Raw genomic sequence first — 12,640 nt, 5'->3', positions numbered from 1 at the left:
CTGACCTGAAGGATGTGAGTCCAGTCCAAGCAGCTGATATGCGTTTTGAAGTATTGCAGATCACACAGGCAAGCATCAGTTACTTTCCAAATTAAATATTTGACAAAGCACACTAGCGACCCCACTGAGCCCTCTTATCCCGCCCGTGGATGAGGTTTATACAAATGTTTCCTACCCGCCTGTTGCACCCGTGTGATGACCCAAAGATCGCGTGGGCCCCGAAAAATTGCCATCAGTTGGTGCCTCAAGGGCCTTAAGTCGCCTGTTAATTAGTGGCGAGTGCGCATCGGAGATCATCGCACACCCGCCCACCGAAATATCGCAATGGCGCGCGGTGACGCCGTGGCACTCACCCGATGCCACCACGCGTCATTTTACATGTAGGCATGCGGGTCCCGCCCCCGCACGCCAATGGGAGAATTCTGCCCTTGATTTCGAAGCATTTTGCCCCATTTTTCAATATTTCATTTTGGGCATTCCACATCCGCAATAGCTACATTTTTAATGTTTAATTCCTATTAAATGTCCCATTATTTGTTCGAAGAGTGTGAAAACATCATTCTTAATGGGGTGCAATGATTGGGCATTTTCTGACCCTCCAAAGTGGCATCCTTAAATTGCCAGCAGAGAAGTCACAGTAACCAGCCATTCTGATCGGTGTCATCAAAATGTACAAAAGAATGACGCTCTTACCGAATCCTTACTCAAATAAGAAAATATTCCTCTTAAATTTGCAACTTTACTGAATTCAAGACTTGTTGATTCATTCTTTCCCAAGGAGCTCAAAACTATGGAACTCCTCGGGGACAATTTGAACTGAACTTGCTGGGTGGGAAATCCAGGGATCAGGTGGAATATGGGTTTGACTCCGTGCCTGATATCACCCTCCACTGATTTCAATGGAGAGTACAATTGGGCACTATGTAAACCAGCATTGTGCCCAATCTCATCAGTCCCCCAGAGAAATGGGGTAGGTTAAAACTGTCCCCAATTCCCTCCATGTAATCCATGTGTTCTAATTACAGGTCAATTTATCTCATCTGTTCACTTATGTTAGTCCCACATCACCCCTTCACCGGTCCTATAACACTGGCCTTCCTCCTCCAGCTATATTTCTCAGCAGCAACTAATTTTGAGATTTCGATAAAAGCGCATCACCACTGGTGTGCTGCTTTGGACTGCAGTATAAGTTGGAGCTTGGTGACTGAGGGAGTTCGGTGAGGAGAGAACGAGCTGATCCTTTGAGTACCGTGAGTACGGTCAGGCAAGTATTTACCACTTTTATCGCTTATAGTTTTAAGGTCTTATTTTGTGGTTCATCATTTGTAAGGGCTATATTCTGTAATAGCGAGGAGCAGGGAAGAAGGGTCCTAGAGTAATAGATATTATTTGATATTAAGTATCTTCCAAAAGGTTTAATTTAATATTAAGGGGTAAGTCATGGCAGGAGAGCTCAAAGCTGTGGTGTGCTCCTCCTGCTCTATGTGGGAAGCCGGAAACATTTCCAGTGCCTGGGGCCAGCATGTGAGCAGGAAGTGCCTCCAGCTGCAGCCTCTGGAAGCCCGGGTTTCGGAGCTGGGGCAGCGGCTTGGAACACTGTGGAGCATCCGCGAGGCAGAGAGTATCATGGATAGCATGTATAGAGAGGTGATCACACTGGAGGCTAAGAGTCCACAGGCAGGAAGGGAATGAGTGACCACCGGGCAGAGCAAGAGGACTCGGCAGGCAGTGCAGGAATCTCCTGTGGCTATTCCCCTGCAAAGCAGATATACTGCTTTGGATATTGTTGGGGGGAATGGCCTCTCAGGGGAAAGCAGCAACAGCCAAATTTGTTGCACCGTGGTTGGCTCTGCTGCACAGGGGAGGAGTAAAAAGTGTGGGAATGCAATAGTTATAGGGGATTCAATTGTAAGGGGAATAGATAGGCATTTCTGTGGCCGCAAACAAAACTCCAGGATGGTACGTTGCCTCCCTGGTGCTAGGGTCAAGGATGTCTCAGAGCAGCTACAGGACATTCTGAAGGGGGAAGGTGAACAGCCAGTGGTCGTGGTACACATTGGTACAAACGACACAGGTAAAAAAAGGGATGAGGTCCTAAAAGCAGAATATAGGGAATTAGGAAGTAAGTTGAAAAGTAGGACCTCAAAAGTAGTGATCTCAGGATTACTACCAGCGCCATGTGCTAGTCAGAGTAGAAATCGCAGGATATATCGGATGAATACGTGGTGAAGAGATGGTGCGAGGGGGAGGATTTCAGATTCCTGGGGCTTTGGGACCAGTTCTGGGGAGGTGTGACCAGTACAAACTGGACGGGTTACACCTGGGCAGGACCAGGACTGATGTCCTGGGGGAATATTTGCAAGAGTGTTTGGGGAGGGTTTAAACTAAAATGGCAGGGGGATGGGAGCCTATGCAAGGAGTCAGAGGAGGGGGAATCAAGGACAAGAACAAAAGACAGAAAGGGGAATAAGAAAAGTGACAGGCAGAGAAATCAAGGGCAAGAATCAAACAGGGCCTCAGTGAAAAATAATAGGAACGGGACAAGTAATGTTAAAAAGACAAGCCTTAAGGCTTTGTGCCTTAACGTGAGGAGTATTTGCAATAAAGTGGATGAATTAACCGCGCAAATAGATGTAAACAGGTATGATATAGTCGGGATTACGGAGACAAGGCTGCAGGGTGACCAGGGATGGGAACTGAACATCCAGGGGTATTCAGTATTTAAAGCTAGTTAAAGAGGAAATTAACGCAATATTGAGGAAAGGTATTAGCTCCGATGATGTGGAATCTGTACGAGTAGAGCTGAGAAACACTAACGGTCAAAAAACGTTAGTGGGGGTTATATATAGACCCCCAAACTGTAGGGGTGGTGTTGGGAATGGCATTAAACAAGAAATTAGAGACGCATGCAATAAAGGAACATCTGTAATTATGGGTGACTTTAATCTGCACATAGATTGGGCAAATCAAATTAGTAACAATGCCATAGAGGAGGAATTCCTGGAGTGTATAGAGGATGGTTTTCTGGACCAATATGTTGAGGAACCAACTAGAGAATAGGCCTTCCTAGACTGTGTGTTGTGTAATGAGAAAGGAATAATTGGCAATCTAGTTGTGCGAGGCCCCTTGGGGATGAGTGACCATAATATGATGGAATTCTTCATCAAGATGGAGAGTGGCGTAGTTGTTTCTGAGACTAGGGTCCTGAATCTTAATAAAGGAAACTACGATGGTATGAGGCGCGAGTTGACTATGATGGATTAGGAAAAGTTACTTAAAGGGATGATGGTGGAAGGGCAATGGCAAACGTTCAAAGAGCGCATGGGTGAACTGTAACTATTGTTTATTCCCATCTACTGCAAAAGTAAAACATGGCTTACAAGGGAAATTAGAGATAGTATTAGATTCAAGGAAGAGGTATACAAATTGGCCAGAAGAAACAACAGACCTGAGGATTGGGAGCACTTTAGAATTCAGCAAAGGAGGACCAAGGGATTGATTAAGAAGGGGAAAATAGAGCACGAGAGTAAGCTTGCGAGGAACATAAAAACTGACTATGAAAGTTTCTATAGGCATGTGAAGAGAAGAAGATTTGTAAAGACAAATGTAGGTCCCTTACAGTCAGAAACAAGGGAATTTATAATGGGGAACAAAGAAATGGCTGACCAACTAAATGCACACTTTGGTTCTGTCTTCACAAAGGAGGACACAAATAACATACCAGAAATGTCAGGGAACACAGGGTTTAGTGAGAGGGAGGAACTGAAAGAAATCAGTATTAGGGAAATGGTGTAGAGGAAATTGATGGGATTGAAGGCCGATAAATCCCCAGGACCTGATAATCTACATCCCAGAGTACTTAAGGAAGTGGCCTAGAAATAGTGGATGCATTGGTGGTCATCTTCTGAGATTCTATAGACTCTGGAATAGTTCCTACAGATTGGAGGGTAGCTAATGTAACCCCACTATTTAAAAGGGGAGGTAGAGGGAAAACAGGGAATTATAGACCAGTCAGCCTAACGTCGGTAGTGGTGAAAATTCTAGAGTCCATTATAAAAGATTTAATAGCTGAGCACTTGGAAAACAGTGGCAGAATTGGACAGAGTCAGCATGGATTTATGAAAGGGAAATCATGCTTGACAAATCTACTAGAATTTTTTGAGGATGTAACTAGTAGAGTTGATGAGAGAGAGCCAGTGAATGTGGTTTATTTGGACTTTCTGTGTAAAATTAAAACACATGGGATTGGGGGTAGGGTATTTAGATGGATAGAAAACTGGTTGGCAGAAACAAAGAGTAGGAATAAACTCCAAGCGGCAGGCAGTGACTAGTGGGGTACCGCAGGGATCGGTGCTGGGACCCCAGCTATTCACAATATATATTAATGATTTAGATGAGGGAACTAAATGTAATATCTCCAAATTTGCAGATGACACAAAGCTGGGTGGGAGGGTGAGCTGTGAGGAGGATGCAGAGATGCTTCAGTGTGATTTGGACAAGCTGAGTGAGTGGGCAAATGCATGGCAGATGCAATATAATGTAGATAAATGTGAGGTTATCCACTTTGGTAGCAAAAACAGGAAGGCAGATTGTTATCTGAATGGCTATAAATTGAGAGAGGGGAATGTGCAACGAGACCTGGGTGTCCTCATACACCAGTCGCTGGAGGTAAGCATGCAGGTGCAGCAGGCGGTAAAGAAGGCAAATGGTATGTCGGCCTTCATAGTGAGAGGATTCAAGTACAGGAGCAGGGATGTCTTGCTACAATTATACAGGGTCTTGGTGAGACCACACCTGGAATAATGTGTGCAGTTTTGGTCCCCTTATCTGAGGAAGAATGTTCTTGCTATAGAGGCAGTGCAGCGAAGGTTTACCAGACTGATTCCTGAGATGGCGGGACTGACATATGAGGAGAGATTGAGTCATCTAGGATTATATTCGCTGGAGTTCAGAAGAATGAGGGGGGGATCTCATAGAAACCTATAAAATTCTAACAGGACTAGACAGGGCAGATGCAGGAAGAATGTTCCCAATGGTGGGGGAGTCCAGAACCAGAAGTCACAGTCTGAGGATACGGGGTAGATCATTTAGGACTGAGATGAGGAGAAATTTCTTCACCCATAGAGTGATGAGCCTGTGGAATTCGTTACCACAGAAAGTAGTTGAGGCCAAAACATTGTATGTTTCAAGAAGGAGTTCGATATAGCTCTTGGGGCAAAAGGGATCAAAGGATATGGGGAGAAAGCAGGAGTAGGCTATTGAGTTGAATGATCAGCCATGATCATAATGAATAGCAGAGAAGGCTCAAAGGGCTGAATGGCCTACTCCTGCTCCTAGTTTCTATGTTTCTATACCAAATGGTGTGTTATTAGCAAGATGCAAGGGTGGTTCTTTTGGCTTGCCATGTCAAAGTTTGTGATCCACCAACAGATATGGGAACTCACACTCAATCCTTTGCAATTCAATTGGGGTATGCTTGTAATGTGAGACAGAAAAAAAACTTAGCAAACAAATTAAAGTTGCCATGAGTTAGCTGCAGGCATTTGATTATTTTGCTGCACTTTTACATGTTTAGCTGGGACGGTTTGACTTTTAAATTAGGGTGGGAGAGTTAGTTTCCCGAAGGTTCTTACACTGACATTGAATTGAGATGCTGGAGAACTTGTAGCAACTCAAGGTATACTCGAGGGTGTGCATCACACGCCCAATTCACAGTCTCAATCCTGAAGAGTTTCGAATATTTTGAAACAGTTTAAAAATTTCTCCTTCTTGTTCCCAAATTTGATATCAACAGCACACATCCTTGTTTCAACAGAAAGTGTGATAAAGAATGACCTGTTGACATTATATCCAGGAACATGTTGGTGCAAATTGGTGCATTGGCGTCAGTAGGGGTATGGGGGTGAAATTTTATAGACTCCAAAAATGAGTGTGGGGATCATGATGCATGATTAATCCATGTCTTTTACTTCCGATGTAGGCAGCATGTGAACATCATGCTACCTACGAGTTTACCTGAGTCTGCTTTCCTTTCTCAGGAGGACAGAATGGGTCCTCTCCTCACTATCATTCCACCAATGTCCTTCATAATGTCCATCAACCAGCCAACCCAGACTGCTGCCATCGTGCTAGATGGTTCAGTCTTAAGACGGACCTTCTAGGCCCAGAGCGGCTTGAGGTCTTCCTGCAAGATCATCTTTAGTTTCCCCTAATGAAAGTCAGCAGCCTTTCCACCAGCCATGGTGCAGCCACTGGACTAACACTGGGCAGAATTTAGCCCTTGTCGGGCGGGCTCAGCGGGAATGGGTGGGGGCGATCAGGAAGCCGACTGCTGCCTGCGATCGAGGCCGGAAGGCGATTTCACCCTGGTGGGCCAATTAAGGCCCACCCAGCATGAAACGCAAGTGGCAGCGCTCAGCACTGCCTGTGTGGGTGGTGGGGGAGGTGTGCGGGCTGGGTAGGCACGAACTTCACGCATGCGTGCGAGTACACACTTGAGGATCTCCCTGAGGCACAGAGCTACCTCAGGGAGATGAAGAGTTTTCAAAAAAAAATAAAGATTTGAAAAATGTTATTAAACATGTCCCCTCATATGACTCTGTCACATGAGTAGGGACATGTTATAAGTGAAATCTGAAAAATGTTATTTCATTTTTATTTGATATTGGGAACCTCATCCCGCTTGTGCCTGCAATGCAAGTTTCTTACTCTCAGGCTGTTGGTAGAAGGATCTGAGCAGAGGTGCTGCCCTGTCCCATTGAAGTGTCGGTCAGGGAAGGGGCATTGGGGTGCAGGGGGGAGGAGGGTGAAGGGCTCTCAGCGGGCGGCCATAGCCACCCAGTGTTCAGAGAGCAATTCTCCCATCTGAACTTCAGTGAGGAACAAAATGTGAGATGTCTGCATTTCTCAGTCAAGATGTCCTCACTGAAATCTGCCACCTGCTGCAATCACAACTACAACCTGAGAGCAGGACAAGGATGGCGTTGCCAGCGGCTGTGAAGATGCCCGTGAACTTTTATGCATTGAAAATTTCTATTTAATTGACCCTTTAATGGCCTTAATAGCCTTTTAAATGTCGGGGAGCACGCTGCCAACTCCGGCGTGTGCGGGGTGACCAAAATATCGCGCTACTGCGCGTTGACATCGGGACGCTCACCCAACATCAACGCGCATTATTTTATGCTCAACGGGTCAGACGCGTGCCAGGAGTATTGACGCTCAACAGTTATTTAACCAAAATAAACTTCCTACTAAGGTGGGCAAAGAAAATAGCTGCTCTGGTAGTAGAATACAGATGAGTCTAGTTGCACAATGTATTAGGTCAGTAAAGGAACAGAAAGTTAACAGGCTCTGTAATGTAGTGTATTTAAACATTGTGTTATCAAGCTGCCTGGGGCCAGTGCATATTTTTTCCATTAGGAACGTGTGGTGCTTTTGTTTATAGACAGAGAACAAGTGTTCATGGTGACACAAGTCCTGCAGTATCAGTTCCTGTTTCTCAGTTGGTCAGGCCAGACCAGCTTGGTGCAGCTGATAGCAGGTGTGGCCTTTGTTATAAACCGCCTACTTAAAATGATGTGTTGGACCTTATTGGAAATTTGAGAAGTTTGGGTGCATTGAGATAAAAATAGCATACACAATGAAATATGAGGTACTTTCTAATATCCAATATTGTGCAAAGAATGTTTACGAGAAGTAATATTGAATAGTGGGTGTGACAACGGTAGTGCAGTGGAGCTCACAATACGATACTGGCACAATGGCCCCTGATCTCAATAGTCCACAATGAGGGGCGGGGGCTGGGTGTGTGGTGGCGTGGGGTGGGGGGAAGGGGGGTGGGGGGTCATAAAACCTAGATCCACACTTCCCTGCAAAGGGACAAGGAAACTCAGAGGAGAATTAGCTTAGTCTGTTCACACCGTCAAGTCATTATCCCATCAAGCACTGTTGCCTGTCTGAGGGAGTCTACAGGCACCTTGTACTTAGGCATCTGCCAATACCACGATGTGCCCAGGTACTAAGAGGTTCATGGGAACAATCCAATTTTCTCACCCACTCTCTGTAGAAATGTCTCACCTCCTGCAAGAATCATTGCGGAGCTCAGAGAATGTACCAACTTCAAGTTCCATTCTGGTCTCAGAGTTAGAAGAATTGAGTACATTGTTGTCTTGTCGTCAGTGTTAGGGTTATAAAATTTGTGTACAGTACTTTCACGTAAACAATCCCAGGGGTTATGTGCAATGCTGACATATAACCAGTTTCAGGATTGCAAGACGATAAAATAGAACACTTTACAGATTAGAAACCTATAGCCTTTGACCCTTAATTGCAAATGCAGCCATTTAAAATCCAGCAACCCTTTTACTGTAATTAAGCTTAAACTTTGTCGTCCTTTCCATTTCATGAAACACTCAAGTTGGTAACACTTAATCAGCTTGCTTCTGATATTGTGAAATTCCTGATGTACAGGGTGTGATGGACAAAAAAAGAGTTCTAGTCTTATTGAACAATTATGTCGGTTAAGCAGGGCATTGCTGTTAAAGGAGAGAATAAAATGCAGGGAATTGACCGGAGTCACCGGGATATCACATCACAAAATCCTGCACAAGGGGTTCACTTATTGCCACCTTTTAGACACTGAGAAAGTAAAGAAAATCGTACTTTAGGAATTTCTCTCCAAAATATCCAAAGGCACTTCGCATGCAAGTTACTTTAAAGTGCCATTACTGTCATGTGAGTAACCCCGTACTATGGTTTGGTGATGCTAATTCAGGGATGAATGTTGGCCAGGACACTAGGAGAGCAGCTTGCTAGTCTTCTTTAAACAGCAAAATCTCACTTTTAATATCTTATTTGAAGGACATTGCTGTTCTTCACACTTGAATATCAACTTAGTTTCCATTTTGGAGTAGGGCTACCATCAATGAAGATCTGACTCTAACCCATGAGTGCAGAGTCAGGCCCTTCTTTTCCGACCTTTTTCTACTCAGCCCTAAGTGAGACCGGCCAAGAGTTATTGGGCTGCTCTCGCAATATAAGAAACAAAATGGAATTGTTTATTGCTACCAAGACAACCAACTAGCAAGGAACCACTTGCATTTCCCCCATCACCTGGCATCCCTTCGAACCTCCTCAAGAACAGATTAGCTGATTATTCGTCTCTTTGCTCTTTATCCAAATAGCAACAAGTAACTGCATTTCAAAGTCACATGCGAAGTGCTTTGGGTTGTTTCTCAGTTGTGCCATTTTCAGTACAACATCATGTGGTTGTGAACGAAATTCAAGCAGGTTCAGATTTCAGCCGTCGTGTTTTAGTTTGAATGGATTGTAAAACCTGCAACAATTAATTAATTTGATGTGAACTTTTCTTCAAAGAGTCTCACTGCATTGTACATGATCACTTGTAACACAGGAACATTTATTAGCATTACCCACTCTTCAGCACATGTCCTTTGTAACCATGATAAAGTACAAGATGAGCTTGATGTCCTTTCACAGCCTTTGCAGCCCTAGTCAGAAACAAAAGCAGTTTTGTGCCCTTCCATTAACCTCTGTACCCAGGGCAAAGCACAGAAATAGCTTTGTGATCTTTGCTTAGATTTCGTCCTCCTTTGCACAAAGGTTAAGGGAGCTGTTATCTGTTTTTGAGAATCAAAAGTACATCATGCACCCTTCTGTAGGCTACTCTCAGTGCACGTTGCAGCGTGGTCAAAGTTGCACAAACAACCACTTGGTGCTTTTTTTAACATTGCTGCTTTGCGCTTGACAAGGCGAGAGAATTCTCCAAATCAGTCAAATAGATTATCATTGAGCATTCACAGATGAAATAATTCAATACTCATTTCACTCAATCCATTTTGTCTTAACCCTAAACCCAGCAATCACTATTTGCATGAGTGTGAATTTTTCCAGCTCTCATACTTTCAATGGGATTGCTAATTTGTTTCTTTTAATCACAACCTGTGTCAACTTATGGATGTGTTTTATTTTCACCTGTATCGTGCCTTTGGTCACTTATAATTATTTTTACCTCAGTTGTCACAAGGTGGTTCCATTCAATTTTCCGGCACTCCAATGTAAAAATGCCTTGACTGTATATGAATTCAGAATTTATTAGTCAATGGCTGTGTGCTTTCTGCATGTTCAACACTGAAACTTTGAAAAAAGTGTGGGTTTCTTGTGCCATCACTTCCTAGTGGGTATCAGTGTGAAATCAGTGACCCAGAAACTGAGAACCATGACTACCATTTGTCTTTGTAATCTGTAAGGAAAAGGGAGTGGCGGAATTCATAACTGTGCACATCTGAAATTGCAAACAGAAAAGAACCCAGTGTCTTTGACACACTGAATCCAATCCAATCTGTTTTGAATTCTTCCCAAAAAAGCAAGTCAGTGACTCACTTAAAATTATTTTTACCTCGCTTGTCACAAGGCGGTTCCGTTCATTTTCCCAGCTAGCACTCCGACATAAAAATGCCTTGAACGTGAATGAAATAAGGGTTGCTTAGTCAGTGGCAGTGTGATTTCTGCATGAACAACACTGACATCTTTGTACGCCATAGATCAAGAAGGTCACCGATTATTTTTGCTTAAACGGTAAATTTAGAAAACTATTCATATTCCATCACTCATCTAGCAGCGTTCTGGCCACTAGGTCATTATATGAGGAAAATATTAATTAAATTATAACATACCAGATGACCCAGTGTTTCATCTGCATTCTAATAAAAAAAAACTTAAATATTGGAAACCAACTGAATACAATCCCAAACGGGAAAACTAGCAAACATTTGCCAATAAATGCTTCACAAAAGAAAAGTGCTGAAGAATGATTTTTATACAGATATGTTACTGGTGTATATCTCATACTGATATAGCCACATGTAATATATTTTCACCAAGATGCTGTATTACTGCACATTCTGCAATGGGGGTGGGGGGCCAGTGGGTGGGGGGTGGGGATGGAGGACAGGGTGGGGTTGAGAAGGGAAAGATTCTAGCCCTGTCTTCAGCGCTGCAAAGTTTTACCTGACGCGCACCTGGCACTAATGTCACAGCTTGTGGAGAGTTGTGTTCCCCAGTGTAGCACAACACTGCCCCTCCCACCACAAAAAAACCCTAAATGATGGAAACCAACTGAATACAGTATTCTCACGTTGTTACAATATCAGCATTTATTCCCACACTTCACAGGGTGGGTGTAGCAAAGCTGGGGACAGCGATTGACAGAGGTCATCCCACCCTCTCCAGATTGGATCACATTGTACAGCTGGGACCTGGTGGCATCAATCTCTTGTCCTCCAGATGCACTGTAGAATTTGTGAGAGTGAATATGTTGTGTAGGTCTCCAGGAAGGGGTTCAAAAGAACCCTTACATCAAGCCCTTTGACTGGCATGAACCTTTGCGGTGGGAGGGGCAGAGTTGTGCCACACTGCGGAACACAACTTGCCACAAGCTGTGACATTAGGTGTTTGTTGCAAGTCAGGTAGAACTGAAGACAGCGTTAGAATCTTTCCCTTCTCATCCCCACCCTGTCCTCCACACCCCCTCTCACTTCCCCCGACCCCCATTGCCCCCACCACCCCTCACTCCCCACATGCTTTACAAAGCGATTACTATTTGGGCAGATGAACAAAGACAAACTGTCTTGTAAAGATTTACTGTAACAATAATAAAAACTGTGACATAAAAATCAAAAGATGTTTGCCTCTCCCCTGTCTCCTAGGCCTGTGTCCAGTGGAGCAAAGTTCTACCTGAGGTATAGGACACGTGTGATAGCTTGTGGCCAGTTGTATTCCCCCAGGTGGTAAAACACTGCCCCTCCCCTCACAAAGGCAAATGCCAACCTTTTAGATCAAAAACTTTGCAGACATTCAGTGCAAAATAACAGATTACAACAGTGCAAATTTTAGTAGCTATCAAAATGTTCACAGGCTTCCTTCCTTGTACTATGGTTGATGTGGATGGAGTAACTGCAGTGACTACAGCGTGTTAGCAAACCCCACTCAGTGTATAGCTACAGCTCAGAAGGAAGCCACCACGCCTGTGCATGGGGATTGGGAGAGGGCTGATCATTCCATTCCACGGAAGCTGTTAAATAGTGTACCATCAAATATCTCTGTCAATCAAAATAAATACAATCTATACAAAAGACCCAGCAAATATTTAAGGGTACAAATTTAGGATTAAATTTAGAGCTAAATCATTCAGAGTGATGTCAGGAAGCACTTTTTTTTTTGCACAAAGGCTAGTAAGAGCCTGGAACTCTCTCCCCCGAAAAGCTAATGAAGCCAGGTCAGTTGAAAACTTCAAAACTGAAGTTGATAGATTTTTGTTAAGGGCAAGGTTATTGAGGTTGTTAGAACCAAGGCAAGTAAATGGAGTTAATGTACAGATTAACGATGATCTAACTGAAAGGCCCAACAGGTTCAAAGGGGTGAATAGCCTTCTCCTATGTTCTTATAAAACATTAAAATGAATGAATAAATCATTAAAATACAGGGAGCTGGTGGCATAGTGGTATTGTCACTGGCCTGGTATTCCAGAGACCCAGGGTAATGCCCTGGGGACTAGGGTTCAGATCCCATCATGGCAGATGGTGAAATTTGAATTCAATTAAAAGTCTGATGATGACCATGA

Source organism: Cetorhinus maximus, chromosome 17 (genome assembly GCF_964194155.1).
Source record: "Cetorhinus maximus chromosome 17, sCetMax3.hap1.1, whole genome shotgun sequence".
In the NCBI taxonomy this organism is placed as follows: domain Eukaryota; kingdom Metazoa; phylum Chordata; class Chondrichthyes; order Lamniformes; family Cetorhinidae; genus Cetorhinus; species Cetorhinus maximus.
The sequence above is the reverse complement of the archived record's forward strand: the minus strand, read 5'-3'. Positions refer to the sequence as shown.